This window comes from Dermacentor andersoni, chromosome 8 (genome assembly GCF_023375885.2).
Source record: "Dermacentor andersoni chromosome 8, qqDerAnde1_hic_scaffold, whole genome shotgun sequence".
Lineage (NCBI taxonomy): Eukaryota > Metazoa > Arthropoda > Arachnida > Ixodida > Ixodidae > Dermacentor > Dermacentor andersoni.
In genome coordinates, this window is record NC_092821.1 from 39,433,664 (window position 1) to 39,451,935 (window position 18,272).

Genomic DNA, 18,272 nt, shown 5'->3' on the forward strand with positions numbered 1-18,272 from the left:
AACGGGTGGATGTCTGATTTTCCATTTATTCATTACTTCTCTCCATCTTGCGGGTTTCCGCAGAACTTCTACGTCAAACTCTTGCCTTTGCTTCGTGTTGTCGACAAATTCGACTTCGCCCTGCCATCTGCTAGCCGCCTGGTTAGCTCAGATGGTAGAGCGGCTGCCCCGGAAAGGCGGTGGTCCCGGGTTCGAGTCCCGGACCAGGACGAATTTTTCTTCAACTATGAGGCTTTTCTTTCGAGGAACCCGTATGGGTTTCCTTTGTAGCAATTGCTACGAACGGGTGGATGTCTGATTTTCCATTTATTCAATGTCTACACTTCGCCAAAGAAGCAGAGGCCATATCAGGAACCTTCAACAGGAACACTAGGAGGAATTGTCCTGGCCTGGCGAGGCAGAAGCTTGTAAGGTTGTGTTCTGGCCACAGAAATGGGAGCTCATAGGCCTTGTGTTAGCATTCTGTGGCTGGTGAAGTTGCAAAGCTTACTCTGGTAGCGATGTGTTGGCCAAGCCTTGACTGGTTGTCCTGCTCCAGTGAAGTTTTGGCAGCCTGGTTCCAAAAACGGACAGCATGTCTTCGGCACAGTCCCCTGGGCAAACTTCTTCCTATGTGGCTTTCCTCCATGTTCCGACTATCCCCTTCACTTTTCTCTTCCGGAGCTTCATAGTCCCCAGTGATTGGTTCCTTATGTAATAGGTACATAAACCGCCCCCTAATATTCCTGTTTTCTTGCCTTGCATGCTTGCGTACCTGTCGCATATAGAAGAAGAAGGTAGCATCTCTTACCTATCATTATTGTTTTCGCTAGAGTTCCAGTAAGAGAGGAAAATCAGGGTAGCCATGGCATCTGTCTCAATTCTTTGCATTTGGTGCCATGACCAGTACTCCTACTGCGGCTGCAGGCGTCATGTGCAGGTTCGCGAGGCAGCAGCACCTTCCCCTTGCTCTCCTGTCTTCTTGCCTTTCAGCACAATGGCCCGAAGTTTGCAAGGCCGGGATGCCCCCGGACATAAACAACACAACCTGTCAGCCCAGCCTTCAGAGCAGCCGATGGCATGCCTATATATGCAAAGGACAACTGCAATGACAACTTCGAAGTTGGCAAGGCTGGGACGATGAATTTCTTAAGTGAAATCCATATTGTGGGCTTAGCCCTCGAAGTGAACAGCACATAGAATGCAGATGTGTGCCGATATCACTACAATGACTGCTCCACAGCTTGCAATGCTGGAATAGCGAGTCTCATTCGAAGCCTAATCGTGCAGGCCTTGCCTTTGAAATAGCCGATATTGGGCACCTTTATCATGATGGCTACTCCAAGGTTTGCGAGGTTGTACTTGATGTTTTTACTGCCAGAATATATATTTTCAGGCATGTGCTATCAAATATTTGCTTCGTTACACTCAATACTGTGAGAGATTCCTCATTTCTGCCTTCATTATAGCAGCAGAATACAAACTGATTTTTATATTAAATTTTTTATATCCTATAATTTTTTATACCCATATACATAACCTTATGTCCAGGTTCAACTGTATATGAAGAAACATTACACAAAGAGAGACAGAGAAATACACAGCGTTTTATAGCAGAACATAAAAAGTAGATCATTCAGATGTCCGTGGTGTAATAACAAGCATCACAATGCATTACATTGAACATACATATATCGTAGGGGCGTGTGGGCAGTAATATTTGATATCTATACAGTGTAACAAAGGAATCAAATCGAATCAAATATGAAATACTTTTTGAACAAATTAAATTAAATTATAGGGTTTTACATGCCAAAACCCCAACCTGATTATGAAGCACGCCGTAGTGGGGGACTCAAGATATTTTGACCACTTGGGGTTCTTTAACGTGCACCTAAATCTAAGTACATGGGTGTACTTTTTGAACAATGAACAGTCAGTTTACAAGTACTAGTATAAAACAGTGATCAGATCCTAGTCCTCACAATGTTAGCAACTTTCTGTCATTACAATGTGTGTTAGGAAACATTCTTCATTAAAAGCATGAACAGAGCACTAGAAAACAGACAAAGAGCCCATTCACATACACAGCGCTCTTCAGAAAGTGCAAATGATCACTGCAAGACCCAAGCAAGCATGAATCTCAGTAGCACAGCCTGCTCCACTATTTAAGTTCATGTTTATAAATACCCTGTAGCTTTAAAGTTACTATAATTTCGATGGGGCGAAATACAAAAACACCCGTATGCTTAGATTTAGGTGCACGTTAATGAACCCCAGGTGGTCAAAAATTTCCTGAGTCCCTCACCACAACGCGCCTCATAATCAGATCAGGGCTCTGGCACATAAAACCCCACAATTTAATTTTTAAGAAATACTATGATGTGTTTCACAATAGGTTTTTAAAGAAAGTTGTTTATACATAATAAGATAGTCATAATACAGCAGATATATAATGTGTTCAGATCACCAATTTAGTAAATTAATATCACCCTATATTTAGCAGTTCTGGATATATGCCAGGGAGAAATATGTGAAGAAAAATCTTTTTTAATGGTACAACTAAAAATTTCAGTTAGCTTTATTGTGCTTACTTAATGACCATGCCCAGATGTTTTCTGTAATGTCGTTAGCCTTACAATGAATTGATTTATTCATCCGGAAATATCAACAGATATATCGATAAGTTGGGAGCTTGGATATGCAATCGTTACAGCCTATACCACGTAGACTACCCATGATAATGGAAATGTTGCCAGCACATTCAGGCAGTGCTGCCTGATTGCACCACGATTCATCCGGGTCTAACCCTAAGCTCACAAGAAGTCTAAGATGGGTTACTTTGATAGCTATAGTAGAATAATAATAATCCTTATACCCTTACAATACAGCATAGGCCGCTTACAGTGTATGTCGCCAGAATAGCGAGTGTCTGCACTACAACCAAAACAATATTTTTCTAAGGCTGCAGAAGTGCAAAACATTTAGACCAAGCTGCTGCACATATCCAGGAATCGAAGCTTGCGACCATGTTGTTTGCATCCGTTTGAACTTTTGAATTCTCCAAGGTTAATGTCTGAGGACCCAAGGTATTTGCATGAAGCAGACCAAGCAAAACAGAGATAAAAGAATGTGAAAGAGGAAAGTAAGTCGCCAACTAAATTTTCAGACCTGCTCAATTATCCGAATGGGCCACAGCACCACCATCTACTCCATGGAACTAATATAGAGTGGTATCAAAATTTTTGACGCCGTACAGTTTCTTGAGCTATTTCTCGCAGTAATTCGAGTGCACATGATATTGAAAATGTGGTGACTGCGACCCAAAGTGCCACCAATCGTATGTTGCCCATGTCGCCTATGCCCTCTTTTTTGTTGTCAAAGTGGTTACTCCGCTTCCCAAGTGCTCATTCCAATGATTTCACACAAAACCACAGCTTTGGCCACTGACTCCCAACGAGCGACACTGGTTAGGCCTAGCCGGCAGGTGTGTCAGGCAGCATGCCGTTGCAGCAAGCACGCCCTTGATATGTTTATAGCCGTAGACAATAAGATAGAGATTGGGCAGGCCATCGTAGGAACAGGTTGAACTGGCAGCAGCGCGTGGAAAGTGGAGCTTCGTTTCTCGGGCAATCAGCCACCGCAACGACTGCAAATGCCTACCAAGTCTCACGTGTGCATACTGGCGGGAATAGTGGAAGTTCACATGTGAGCATAGAGCCTGAAAGTTTCCAACCAAATCTGTGGAACACTGCTTAAATTGACAGCAGTCAAGGTTCTACGCACCACTGATAAGAGGCTAACCAATGATTTATCCCGTTGCCTAGGCAACCCTTGCACACCCACATCAAGCTGCCACCGCCGTTTTTTTTTGTTTTGTTCATTCCTTGTTTGTTTGCCTCGCATAATCTCCTTCACATCCACCTTGTCGCTCTGCCCTCGCATTGGTGATGCACCACGTTGAAAACCACAGTTGTTCACGGAAACGCATTACAATGGATATTTCATCTCTCACGGCTGCGCTTTTAATAGTATGTGTATACAAGTTCTACAGGAGGGTAGACGGGGTCAGAAAAGACTGCACTGCAGCCGGTTCTGCACTATAAGCAGCTACTTTGTAAGTGGTCTAAGCTGTAGATTATAAGGATGTCCCACTTCTGCTGCCACAGCATTGGCAATTACACTTCTAAGGCTAACCATGTACACATACAAAAAAATGGAGAGTACAGTTTAATTGCCGAGAGGTCTAACCAATTAATTGAACAAACCTTAATAAGTAAAGCACTACACAAGTTATCTGGAAGATGTGACCCCCCCTGTGGCATGTTAACTTTTCATTTCCCTTTTGCTCAGCATTGCTGCAACCAACATAATTATTTTGCCATATGCTTTCTCCAGCTTCGTAGTCTATTGCCTACACGTATTCTTAACTTAAGATAGGCAGCAGTATATTTGGAGATCACCAATACAGCCGATACATCTAATTACACCAAATACACCTTGGTGTATCTAAATGCACCAATACATCTAATTATCAGAATTTATCATGATTTGGTACATTATCACACACAGTCTTTTGAAGGCATATCTGATGGATAAGCGCTTATTTGTTGTGCCTTTACAGAGAGGATTATCACATGAACATGGCCACTGTAGTAGACTGAATTATCATTATTAAAATGTCCCTGCAACTGCCTAGATTAGGCAGGGACATCGTGCGAACAAGCTTGGCAGTCCCACATATAACAGGGCCATGAAACGCACCATGGAAAGCTTGTCGAGCAGCACTGATGGTGATCTTGTGTATTTCATAAACAGAGTGATGCTATTATCATTGGTTAAAAATGTAATGTGCAGTTTAAGTTTGCATGATATTGCTAGTACAGTGGAACCTCATCAATACAATTTTGTTTTGTACGGTTTCCTGAAGCCAACATTCATGATCAAGAACATAAAAAATGACCAGACAGATTTATGCTTCCTTTTTACCAGTTAAAGGGTCCCCTAATGGCGTGGACAAATTTTGTAGACACATAGGGTACAACTACAATAAAACAATTACGCCACAGTGTAATTGAAGTATGTCATATTTAGAGAGGCATGAACGATTACAAGTTGCCTTAATGGCAACATGTCAAGCTGCGACAGGACGTCGCAGCTTGACATGTCTCCAATTGCTAGATTTGCAGTCAAAAATGTAACAAAGGCAATCCATAGTCATTGCAAAAAGAAACCGCGAGGCCAACACCGCGCAAGCTGTAACACCAGCATACGACACTTGTGTGGCGGAAATATTTGAGTGAAATAAGGAATTGATCGTGTGTTCTCTTTCTGCTACATTTTTTTTATAGAAACAAGTTAACCAACATTCCAGCTATTTGGAGCATTCGTTCACCGTTAAGTGGGAAAAATTATAAATGACACAATGTGAGTAGTCAACCAGATAGCTTGTTCTACTGATGTCACACCTGCCCACCATGTACATGTTGACTGGGCAGCTGAAAGCTCAGGGGACAGGTGCTGCTGCGATTGGTAGCAATGCACTTTTTTAAAACCTTACAATTAGGCATGCGTGAATATTAGAAACTTTTGAATAATGAATCGAATAGTCACTATTTGTAAATACAAATATTTTTCTAATAGGTTCCAAATACAGTAAAACCTCGTTAAACCGTACCTGCTTAACAGAAGTTTCATTTTAAAAGTAGTAAAGTCAAATCTCTGACTCAGGGGCCATTGCACATAATGCGTTTTGTATCCTCATAAACCGTACCAGCTTGCTGCATACGTATCAGTTAGCACGTAGTGTTTACACTTTTCACCGTGCAAACACGCCGGTGCATCGTCTCCATCGGGCGGCCTGGCAGAACAAGCCTCAGAGATCGGAACAACGGCCTCCAAGCACCCTGTGCGTTTGTGCGTGAAGCCACATCAACATCAACATCATTTCGGAGCCGTGCCAGAGTGTGTTGTGGCATCATGCAATCAAGCCCTCGTGTCATGCCGAAGCTCAGTTAAAGTTTAAGACGCCAGATCCTCAGCATAGAAGAAAAATTAGACATAGTTCGTGCCACCGACTGTAACACGAAGAAGTCCGTGCTGCCACGTGACACGGATACGCTGTTGACGACGGTGTGCGACATTTGGAATTCGAAGAAGTTGCTTAGCAGCGCTGCTGCGACCGCGAAGAGATGTCAGCTATGAGGTTCAACTTTTTGCCATCGTTGCTTCTGTTGTTGCCGAAGTGTCGACTAGCGACAATGATGAGGGTGACACGGAAAGTGACAGCATGAGCGATTCAGGCCCAACAGTTGCAGAAGCTGTGCATTACGTCAGCCTCCTGAATGCAATCGTCGCGACGAGAACAGCACCATGCAATAAAAAAGGCGCCCCATGACTTCAGCAGCGCCACCGCGCGCGCGCATAGAGAATATGTAACGCCAACGAGGAATCTGCCATGCAAGTGTTTGCCGAGAAGAGGGGGCGGGCTGAAAAGCTGGCTCACAGCTTCAGTAAGTTTGAGGCTGCTGTTGTCGCTGCTAGGCTGCCACGGCATCAAATGAAAATAGCACTTTTCGTGTGCGAAGTGAATAAGTATTGCATGTTTTTTTTCCTTTCATCGCACTCTCTCCGAGTTCCAAGTTTGACAGGTAAGTGTGTGATCTCATGCTATTTCAGTTAAGCAGTACTACCGTTTAGTACATACTTATTCCAAGCTCCGGCCAACTATGGCTTAACGAGGTTTCACTGTACTTTAAATTGTCAACTCTGTGCTATAAAACACAAATTGGCGCAAACGTAGACTAATCTTCATCCCTGTGGGCATAAAATGCATATATAAGCTGAGAACCTACCTAGTACAACAGGCTACACTAGAGGGATCCTTCTCACTTTCAGAAAGTCCTGTACATGTGAAGAAACACTGCTTAATTGTTTCCAATGCTCCATTCTAAATTTTGATAAATACTTGATAATGTGCAATGCCATGATAGAAAGATGCTACACTTATTTATGACTACTACGATCTGAATACCATTTTACATCGACTGTGAAAATGGCTGCTTATTATTCGAACACTATGAGAAAAGTATTCATATTCATTTTGATCCTGGCACTATTCAATTTGTATTCAGTCTCAGAAATTGCTATTTGCACACCCCTAGTTATACTAAATTATGAGCTTCATGTGGCACACTTAGGTGTATCACTTAAGACAGTTTTAGTTTGTTTGTAAACTGAACGTAAAGGCACATACGTAAACAAATAGCGTCGTCCTCACTATGCATGCTCGGATGTACTTGAGTTTCTACGGTTTACGTGCGCTATGATAACGTATATTATTTGGCGAGTTGAAGAGAGAGCTTTAGTTTAGGGGACGCAGGCAGCTTGCGTACGCAAGCGGCTTGCATACGCAAGAACTAGGGGCGACGGTACTGCGGATACACAGACCGCTACGTCTACTTGCGTCCTTGGGTTGTTTGGCCGGGCGAAAACATCGCTGCCCCTAAGTGGTCACGTTACCCCCGTGACTCTCGCGGTGTAGAAAAACTTACCGAATAGCTAGCGGGTAGATAATCTAATAAATTTTTCGCCAAGTGTCGACAGACATCGTTTTTATATATATTAGAGAGGTTTAGCGCGTCCGGTATTCGGATAAACGCCGTTGGGGCGTTGGGGCGAAGCCATAAACGAGAGTGGCCTGCATGGTGCATCCGCCTGGTGGCGCAAAGCTCAAACGGACAAAAGCAGCTAATATTGCTGTAACCAAGTCTATTCTACTTCGCTGCTGGTGTAAATTTTCGGCACTGGCGTAATTGTGTTGCTGCCAAAAATTTATACATGTAGCAAAGCAAAATACACTTGGTTACTACAATATTAGCTGTTTTTGTCTGTTTGAGCTTCGCGCCACCAGGTGGCTGCACCATGCAGGCCGCTCCCGTTCATGGCTCCACCCCAACGCCCCAGCCTGCGTTTACCCACATACCAGACACTCTAGACCTCTCTATTAACTGCTTTTAATAAGAACAGTTTTATGTGCTTTACTTCATATGCTTGATTTCATGTTTTAAAAAATGATAACACAGCAAAGATTAGACGTTGATGGCGCTGCGAGCGCATGCGACCTCACTGCAGCTTGCATTTGGGGCCGCTAACCTATAACGTGTTTCTGCTTGCGTACGCAAACGCACCCAAGCGCTAGGGGCCCCAACGCCTTGCGTCCCCTAAACTAATACTCTCTAATGTCCGTAATGTTTACGGACGCTAAGAAATAGAGTTGTCGAACACGGCGCCACCCATGACTCCCGCTTCAGCATGAATTCTCCTGATGGCTATGCTCTCACTCACGTTGATCCCCAGTAACTATTGTAATGAGCTTTGGCTTTCTCTAAACTCATTAAAGGCTACAACCAACACTCTGTGGAGGTCACTTCGCGAGTGCGACTACAAAACTGCTGCGTGAGACTCTCTCGGGTGGCAACGTATAGCGGCCGCGCACGCAGGAGCCTCGAAGGAACGATTCTCACTCGTCGGGGTTCGCTTCAAGACTGAACGTTTATTTTACAAAAGGCATCGCAGTGACTAGAAAAGGAAGAGAAAAGAAAATACAAAGTACGACTTGTCCGTTAGCCGCACCGACGCCTTCGTCCTTCTCGGAAGCACCGGCCATTCGCGCCCAGCAGGCGGTCCGCCGAAAACACTGGACACGGATCAGGTTGCGGGTCGAGGCGCCGGTCGGGACACCAGCCCAGCGGGGCGCCCCCTCATCCGTTCGCAGGCTCCCTCTTGGTGCGTCGCCGGGCCCCCAACCACGGTTGCAGGAAACGCGCGACGGTCGCTACCAATTCTCACCAACCTCCCCCGCAATGAGCGTCGGCTCATTCCTCCCCTAGTTCAAGCGGGTAGAGGGCTTGGACCGGTCGTCTCAGCAGCTTTCGGTCTGGCAGAGATATCTTAGTCGTGATAGTGATGGGCGCAAGGAATCCAAATGGGTCAAATATGAGAGCCGTCGCTTGTAGAAGGAATCTTTTTGTGTCCTGATGCTGTTGTAGAAAGTCAATCAGGGAACTCATTTCAAACGTGAATTCATCTGTAGTCGGTCTCCACTCAACGCCAAGGATCTTAGTTACGATATGTGCTGAAATTCCGTGTTCGTCTCCAGACTCTTCTGACCATTCTGCTGCAAGGTTTGGGTCATTGGACGTCCATTTTCTCAAATTCATGCCTGCCATCTGAAGAATATGTTCCGCCTCTTTGCATATGCGCATAGCGTCCTCTAGAGTATCGGCACCTGTGACCAAGTCATCCACATACACGTCGTTGTTTAGCATGCTTGTTGTCTCCGGAAAACAATCCTTTGTGTACTCTAGATGGTGCTTTAGTGTCGCGGTGAGAAGGAACGGACTGGATGTTGAGCCGAACGGGACCCTCGTCATCCGGTACTCTCTGATTGGAGGGAGAGCTTGTCCCTGTTTTGGAGTACTTTCATACCAGAGGAAACGAAGGGCGTCCCGGTCATCCTTTTTAAGCTCAATCTGCAAGAATGCCTTCTCGATGTCGGACATGATCGCCACATTGTGTACTCGAAATCGAGTTAAAATATCCGACAGATTTGGGTTCAGATTAGGTCCGGCAAACAGGACGTCATTTAGAGACAGTTTTCCCGGCGCTTTAGATGATGCATCGAAGACGACCTTTAATCTTGTGGTCTGACTGCATGGACGGGCCACGCCACGGTGAGTCATGTAATAAACGGGCCCTCTTGGGGACTCACCTAGTCCGATGACCTCTTCTGCGTGTCCAGCAAGCACATTGTTCCGAACCGCCTGGTCATAATCGCGCATAAGGTCATTGTTGCCCATCAATTTTGTCGTCAACGACCTGAGCCTACTGAAAGCCGTGGCTTTGTTGTCTGCCAAATCGGCAGCATTCTCTTTCCAGGGAAGGTAAACTTGATATCGGCAGTTGTTCCTGGAGACGTCCTCCCAAAATTCCCGTAAAACTTGGTTGTCTTCCACGTTGACCTCTCCTTCGTCGACAATGCCAATGTGCTCGAGCTGCCAAAACGATTTAAGTTGAGCAGCAGGGTCGCCTTGGTCTTCCTCGCCGATGACAGCCACGCGCAACACTCCCACAGTGGACACGTATGTTGCTGTTGATTCTGTGGTGTGCGTTGTCCCCTGCAGGGTCCAGCCAAAAATGGTCTCCATGGCTACGAGACCACTGTCCAGGTGCCTGACACTACCGGTTGTGACCTCCCAGTAGTAATCGGATCCCAGCAGCAGCCCTATCTCTGCTCCATCTTGCGTACTGTCGGCGAGTTCGAGGCCTTGCTCTTTGAGGTAGTTGACGGTGGAAGCTTCAGGTGCTGGCAGAATGTCGCAGCAGATTCGTGGGATCTCAAGCGCTTCAACGCGGATCTTTTTTCCGCTGTGTCGACTGCAAAGCCATAACTCCACTCGGCGGCACTTCATTCCTGAAGACGGCTTGTCGTTTCCAAATGTCATTATTTTCAGGGTCTCCTCTCCCATCACACGCAGTTCCATCTTCTGTGAAACCTCTTTCTTGACAAAGGTGCGCTGACTTCCGCCATCAATCATCAGCCTGACCATCGCTCGCTTCTCCCTACCCTGAACCCACGCTTGAGCCGTCTGCAGAAGGACACGGGTTCTCTTCTTGGTGCCTTCAACTTGCAGCGAAGACTGTACGGTTGTCTCAGTGAGTAGTCTTCTCTTCCGACTTTCCTGTTGCTGGTGGTCGATTCAGGTTACACAGGGCTGCAACGTGCCGGCCGGAACATCTCTTACATTTAAGCCATCTTGAGGTGCGGCATTCGTATGCTCGATGGCCTGCCTTGGCGCACCTAAAACAGAGCCTTTCCCGCTGCACAATTGTCCTCTTCTGATCCGCAGTCAAATCAACATCACAGTCGGCGGTTAAGTGGCTGCTCGCCTCGCAAAATTTGCACAGTGTTTCAGCTTTCATGACGGCAGTTAAAACCGATGCGGACGCCTTCTTTTCAGGAATATCCTTGCGGATCGGGCGAGTCAGCCTGTCGGTGCTCAGCTGTTGACAGGTTCCACATTCGGCACTCTCTCGACTTTCTACTTCGGTCTTGAGGAAACTGAGGAAATTTTGAAAATCATCTCCTGGCGCGACTGCAGATGTCTTTTGTCTGCAGTAACCGAGGCAAAGCTCATTCGGGATGTTCTTCCGTAGGACTGTCAATAAAAGCACTCCATATGTGCTCGACGCCACACCCAATGCCTCGAGACTCCGAACCCCCGTCTGTACCTCAACACAAAGGGTCCACAGCCTCTCGGTTTCGAGGATGTTATGGACAGGTCGGATGTTGAGCAACCTCGACATATGTTCTTCAATGATAACGTCGTCCTTTCCGAATCTTTCGGCCAATGTCTTCACTGCAATTTCATAATTTTGGTCACTGAGTGGTAGCCCGTCGATAGCGGCTGCTGCTTTGCCGGTGAGATAGCTCGTCAAGTACTGAAACTTGTCAATTGGATGTAGAGCTGGATTCTTGTGGATAGTAGACTCGAATTGATTCCAGAATCTGTGCCATGAGTGCAGGTTTCCGTCGAATTTGGCGATCTCTAGCTTTGGAAGTCTTGTCGTTGTCGACGGTAGCTGAAGAGTCGTAACTGCATGCTGGACGGAACCTGACTGTGCGACGTGGTCAGAGTTATTTCCTGTTTCTGATGGCGTACTTGACCTCGTTTCGCTCGCAGCTCCATTTCTCAGTGCCCTTTTTATCATTGTTTTCAAGGTGCAAATTCTCATATTGTATGCAGCGCTCTATGTTAATACGGTGTCGAGCTCCTGTAGGTCCACTTTCTTTTCTATAGCGTTGTTGACTGCTTTAAGCTCTTCAGCTTGTTCAAGAAGGATGTCCAAATGTTCTTCAAGCTCACCGGTTGATGCTTCTGTCGCTTGAAGTAAGGTGCTGGCCGCTGCGATGGTAGTGTCAATGGCTTGTCGCAGGGTCGCTTGCTTCCTTTGTAGTCTCTCCATGATGCAGCAGGCGAAGTTCTTCCAGGTGTAGCACTCCCGGGTTTCGGCACCAGAAAATGTAAAATAATTAAAGGCTACGACCAACGCTCTGTGGAGGTCACTTCGCGAGTGCGACTACAAAACTGCTGCGTGAGACTCTCTCGGGCGGCAGCGTATAGCGGCCGCGCTCGAAGGAGCCTCGAAGGAACGATTCTCACTCGTCGGGGTTCGCTTCAAGACTGAACGTTTATTTTGCAAAAGACATTGCAGTGACTAGAAAAGGAAGAGAAAAGAAAATACAAAATACGAGTTGTCCGTTGGCCGCACCAACGCCTTCGTCCTTCTCGGAAGCGCCGGCCATTCGCGCCCAGCAGGCGGTCCACCGAAAACACGGGGCACGGTTCAGGTTGCGGGTCGAGGCGCCGGTCGGGACACTAGCCCAGCGGGGCGCCCCCTCGTCCGTTCGCCGGCTCCCTCTTGGTGCGTTGCCGGGCCCCCAACCACAGTTGCAGGAAACGCGCAACGGTCGCTACCAATTCTCGACAGGTTAGTTATGAGCACATAGCATGTCCATTTTCTGAGATCGGCGATTGTGGCGCCCGTACGCCTAACGAGATGCGTCCACATAGCAACAGCAGGATGGTTGTTAATGGACCATGTTGGCTTGGATACATTTGGCACGAGGCACCAGAAGAGACGCACCCTGTTTTATAACGTTTTCTTTACATTTGTGTTTCCGTAAGGTAAGCTAATTGACTTGAAAGGACACGCACCATAACATCCTGCAAAGGTGCTGATGTTTAACGTACGTAAGGCGAAGAATGCTACTCTAAAACTGTCTAATGATTAGACGGACCTACCCTAAAGACTCGGTGCGTTTGTATGTACAATATTGTTAAAATCATTCCACAGTCCCTTTCACACGTTCCCAGAAATGAAGATTTTTTGACACTGGCGTTCAGTAAATCTCCAAACTGCAAATTTTTTGCAGTTGCTAGATATTACGTGAATAAGTATGAGGCACACATGATTGAGAGCAGTAGGCGCTCGCTAAGAAGCTTCCCTCGCAGTATTCACCTGCCTGAGCCAAGTGAACATGATAGCATGCACTTAGTTTCCTATTCTGATACTAGCAAACCTCGTCCGCCGTCGTGCGTTGTATTCACAGCTATCGCAGCTAACCCTAATGCGATAAGCATCATCACCTATACATTCCACAGCACCTGTGGCACAGTGTCATTGGTGGCACCGTGTTCCAGCACCACCCACCAGCTTGGTTTCATTTCGGTTTCCCGTAACCACTTTTGAACTTTGTGCAATCGGAAAACAACATATCTAGGTCTGCTAGAGCGCCTCCAGCTCATTGCACGATCATGCTGCAACGATTTTTGCCGAGGGAGCATGTCAAATCTTTCCACCAACATGTCCCACTCAAAGCTGCTGAACCAGGCCGAATTCGAAGAGTGCAAATGATAGCTTGCAAAGTAGCAACAAAAAACAACGTCTCAAACAGCTCAGGCTCCACCAATTTAGCATGCGTCAGCGTTTCATGCTGCAGCAATTCACACAATGTGCATGTCAACTACAGTCGAGTCTGCTAAATGTTTCAGTGACTTCAGATTATATGTTTGCCTAATAAGAATGTTTTTCCTGAGGTTTTTTCCAGAACACTTTGGTGCACTACGATAGAAGCTATGTCATTACCTTTTACAACCATTTAACGTAACGCACAGCCGTGGGCAAGGCGTTGCAATTATGAGAATTGCGCATCCTATGTCGAGCACTTTGGTGGCGAAAGGCCATGGCATCACTATAAAAGTGAAGCCATGGCCCGCCAGATAAGACAATGAGCTGCCAGATCCTGAAGGCCATGCGTACACCACGAACAGGCTAAGGAGACTTGGGAACCGTGGTGTGTGGGCTTTTACTAACGCCCTGATGCTATTGATGTCGCCACATGAAGTCATAGCAAAAGGAAATGTGGAATTCTGAGCAGCTAAAATTCCAGCGAGGCGGGCTTAACTCATATTTTACTTCTATTTTGAATTTTTTATGAGCACTAACATGGGTTTGTGTGAGCGACTTTTCATTTCTTTTGCTCTTTGTTTTATGACATGCTCAGAATAGATCTAGGGCAAGTATAATGACCCGGAAAAAGCATTCCAGGGTCCTTTTAAGAGCATATGGGGACACTTGTGCTACCTGATGCAGCATAAAACCCTGCAGCAAGCTCTATATCTATAGATTTCTAATTGAAACTCCATTTCAACATGGCCGTTGAGCTACTTTACAGTATCATGGTGCTGTGTTCTCTTATGTCTACACAAGTAATCAGTCTGCATAAAGGACTTGGAGCAGACTACGAAGCGGTATGGTTGGTCACCCGTATATGAAAGCTCAGATGTTGCTTAATAGCACTCTTCAACGAGAATTTCCAAGTGCATGAAGGGCACGGAAATGGCTTCTTGCCTGTGTGGGTGTGCAGGTGCTGCTTCATGTTGGACTTCCGCGAGAAGCTCCGAGGGCACGAAGGGCATTGAAGGGCATTTCTGTGTGGGTTTGCAACTGTTCCTTCATGCTGGACTTATGGAAGAAGTTAAAACGAACCTTTGGGCGAGTTGGTAAGCCATTTTAAGCAGAACAGCGCATATTTTGGCAGGGACAAGGAGGCAGACACGACACGGACAAGCGTTGTACAGTGCTTGTCCGTGTCATGTCTCCATATTTGTCCCTGTCGAAACACGCGCTGTTCTGTTTATTATGGAAGAAGCTTTGAAACCATGAAGTGCATTGTCATGGATTCTCACCTGTCTGGTTGCACAGATGGGTTTTCAGGTGGGACTTTTGTGCAAAGCTCTGAAGACATGAATGACATTGAATGGCTTCTCGCTTGTGTGGGTGCGCAGGTGGGCTTTCACGCTGGACTTGCGCGAGAAGCTTTGAGGGCACGAAGGGCAATGCCATGGCTTCTCACCTGCGTGGGTGCGCAGGTGAGCTTCCAGGTGGGTCTTCCGTGAGAACCTCTCAAGGCATAAAGTACACTGAAATGGCCGCTCACCCATGTGCACACACAAATGCTTCTTCAGGGTCTCTTTTTTTGCAAAGCTGCGAGGGCACAAATGGCACGTGAACCAACGCCCTCCTCTATAGACCCTGACATGTGCTTCTAGACGGAACAATTTATCAGTCTTATGGCCAGAAGGATGGTTTTGGTGCGGGAAACCCTGCTGTGAATCGTGACCGTTGGCTGTTGATGGAGAAATAGAAGGCGTCGATCCTGCACAGATGAAGAAAAGGAAGTATTATGAAACGCAAAAAAAGAACACAGATACTAAAGTCAACAATGACTTTCATCTCCTTTTTGACTTAGGAGGTCTTGAGGGTGATTTCAGGTATGATGGCAAAAGTGATGCCTAGTGGCGATTTTTGATTTACTCAATATTTCTGCACCTGAATGCTTCTCAAGTCCACCCATATGAATTATTTTTCAGAAAGGTAAAAGATTACAAAGTGAGAGAATCTGGAGTGGTTGAAGACTCACAGATTTCTGCGACCCTTACAGGACAATGACAAAAAGCTTTAACTCAGTTAGCGCTCTAATCCTCAACGAGCACTTTAGGTTTGAAGGTTGTATTCGGCATTTGCAAAACTTATGATTCGCTGGCATGACAAATTTCTCATATTAGATTTCATCAATGGTTTCTTCTTGACCGCATGCCTCAATTTGGCAACGTTTTCATAAGTTTAGATTTAAAGAGCTAGCTAGAACGTACTGTATTTTTTCTCGTATAACCTGCCCACATGTAAAACCCGCACCCCCTTTCAGAATAGCTCAGAAAACAAATATATATACATATATATATTAAAAAAATTAAATTGTGGGGTTTTACGTGCCAAAACCACTTTCTGATTATGAGGCACGCCGTAGTGGAGGACTCCGGAAATTTCGACCACCTGGGGTTCTTTAACGTTACATATATATATATATATATATATATATATATATATATATATATATATATATATATATATATATATATATATATGCAATACTTCTGGGAGATTAAAAAAATTCGACAAGACACTTAAGACTGCTTACGTGTGGGAATGCAAAAGCATTATAGTCCCTTTGGTGAAATGATTTTTTTTCCCGCATTGCTTGTCTGTGCAAGCTCCCACATGCGTTCTACTGCACCTCTGTAAGGCCAAATCACAATGCACCAAGCGTCTTGACGCACTTGCTTGCAAGTGAATCTCATAACTCGAAGAACAGCTCAGCAGCGTTCAATTGGACCTTATAGCTTTTTATTTTACACACTAATTTTATACACATGATGTAAGCCACCTCCTCCCCATTGGCTGCATGGCCACGTGCCCAACAGCACACCCACTAGGCACACCCGTTAGTCAGCCAGAACCATGGAGCCACCATGCCTTCGGGGAAGCGGGCTTGTCCTACACCTCAGAGTCTTGGGCTCGATTTCCACCCAGATGGAAATTTTCTTTTCAAAGCCCTTGATTTACTTTGTTTACAGGAGCCTCCCAAGAAATTTGACGTTAATACGAGCATTTTTCGCTCTTCGTCGTCGGCCATGTTAGTACAGTCGCTAGGTGGCAGCGCCGCCGGATTTTTGTGTAATGGGGCATATAATGCTTTCGCCCCAAAGATGACATGCGTATAACAAACAGAAATAACTGTATACAACACTCAAATGTTTACAAAATAGTCTCCTCCAGGGGATAAACGACCTGTCCATGTCGTATCTTCTTCCAGCAACTGTTCCCTCCTTTTCAGCAATGCTGCTGGCCGTTGAGCACAGCTTGTCGGAATCTGAGTTCTAATTTGGTGGCCCCGTATGCACTATTAGCTAACCGGTATAGTGCGAAATGGTTAACCATAAGGAGGAGGATAATGGGCAACCACGAAGGATGGGAGAAGGGATCTTCAATATGTAAGGGAGGAAGGGGGATAAAGTTACCTAAGAGATAACTTTTAATGGCACAGAACATTGCCCTGAGGTGTGGCTTCATGCCCGGGCACAATGCACTGCCGTGAAGCCAAACCTTAAAGCAAAATTTGCGTATAATCCGTGCCCCAACTTTACTGTTATATATTTTGGTGCTGGCTAGATGCCCAAAAAATATGGTAGCTTCTTCTTTGAGATGTCACCATTTTCTATCTCGGAAAACTGCTTGCCAACTTGGGCTTTCCTCAGTGTCATTCTTATAGGCTTAAAAATGTTTGACAATACCTTCAATTGCTGTTTTACTCAAAGTGAAAGCTATTTGACACACACTCTGCTCCTTGTGCTGTGCAATCACAAAATTGTGGCAACTGGTTGCTGAAACTGACAAGGAACAGTCTAAACAAACCTTGCCCTCTCCAAAGTGCAATGCAAATCAATACACCAGCAGGTAAAATTAGTTAAATCAGGTTTAATGGCAGGAGAGCAACTTGGCCCATGCTGCACCATACACAAGATGTTGACAAAACAATGGTAGAGGCTGCAAAAGCTGTGTTGCTTTAAAGTCTGTTCATAAAACAGTTTTTTTTAGAAGGTTCAGGACTTCTGTAAGAGGTACAAGTGGTTCATCTCCCAAATTAAAGCGGGGTGTAAAGGTATCTGTAATTTGTATCATTTTCGGCAGCATTTTCTTCTTTATTTCATTAGGTGGACATGTGATTAGAATGTCCATCACTCTTAATGGTTCCTGGCAGTTATCGCATGTTGGTTATTCTTCCTTTTTCAATAAATAATTGTGTGTGAGATGCGTGCCCTATCCGAAGTTGGCACAAAATTACTTCGATGAAGTGTTCTTGATGGCAACATGTTTTCTTTCACCAAGGACAGATTAAGTAAGTTGCAGTTTGTAGTTTTCTCTCAAATTCCATTCACTTTGCCATTTGAAGGTCAGTGGTTGGCAAATAGACTGATGCCCATGCCTAACTAGTACAGTAAAACCTCGTTAAACCGTACACACTTAAACAGTACTTTCGTTTTAAAAGCAGTAAAGTCAGATCCACGACTCAGCGGCCATTGAACATAATGTGTTTTGTATCCAAATAAATTGTACCAACTTATTGCGTACGTATCAGTTAACACGTAGCGTTTCCACTTTTCATTGCGCATACACGGCGGAGCGTCATCTCCATCGGGTCGCCCAGCAGAACATCAAGCCTCAGAGAATGGAACCATGGATCAGAACAACGGCCTCCAAGCGCCCTGTGCGTTTGCACGTGAAGTTAAATCAACATCATTTCGGCGCCGTGCCAGAGAGCATTGTGG

The 18,272-nt window shown here is 45.5% G+C and overlaps 1 long non-coding RNA gene across 3 annotated transcripts in view; it reads right to left on the bottom strand.

Annotated features, from left to right (window-relative positions):
* Positions 1–294: 294 nt before the first annotated feature.
* LOC126526408 (uncharacterized) overlaps positions 295–18,272 on the bottom strand; it is a 39,240-nt gene continuing 21,262 nt past the window's right edge. For all 3 annotated transcript variants that reach the window (XR_007598557.2, XR_008611447.1, XR_008611446.2), the window contains 2 exons: positions 14,793–15,262; positions 295–1,063 (listed from right to left, as the gene is read on the bottom strand). This is a non-coding gene — a long non-coding RNA (uncharacterized lncRNA). The remainder of the gene's footprint in view (positions 1,064–14,792; positions 15,263–18,272) is intronic.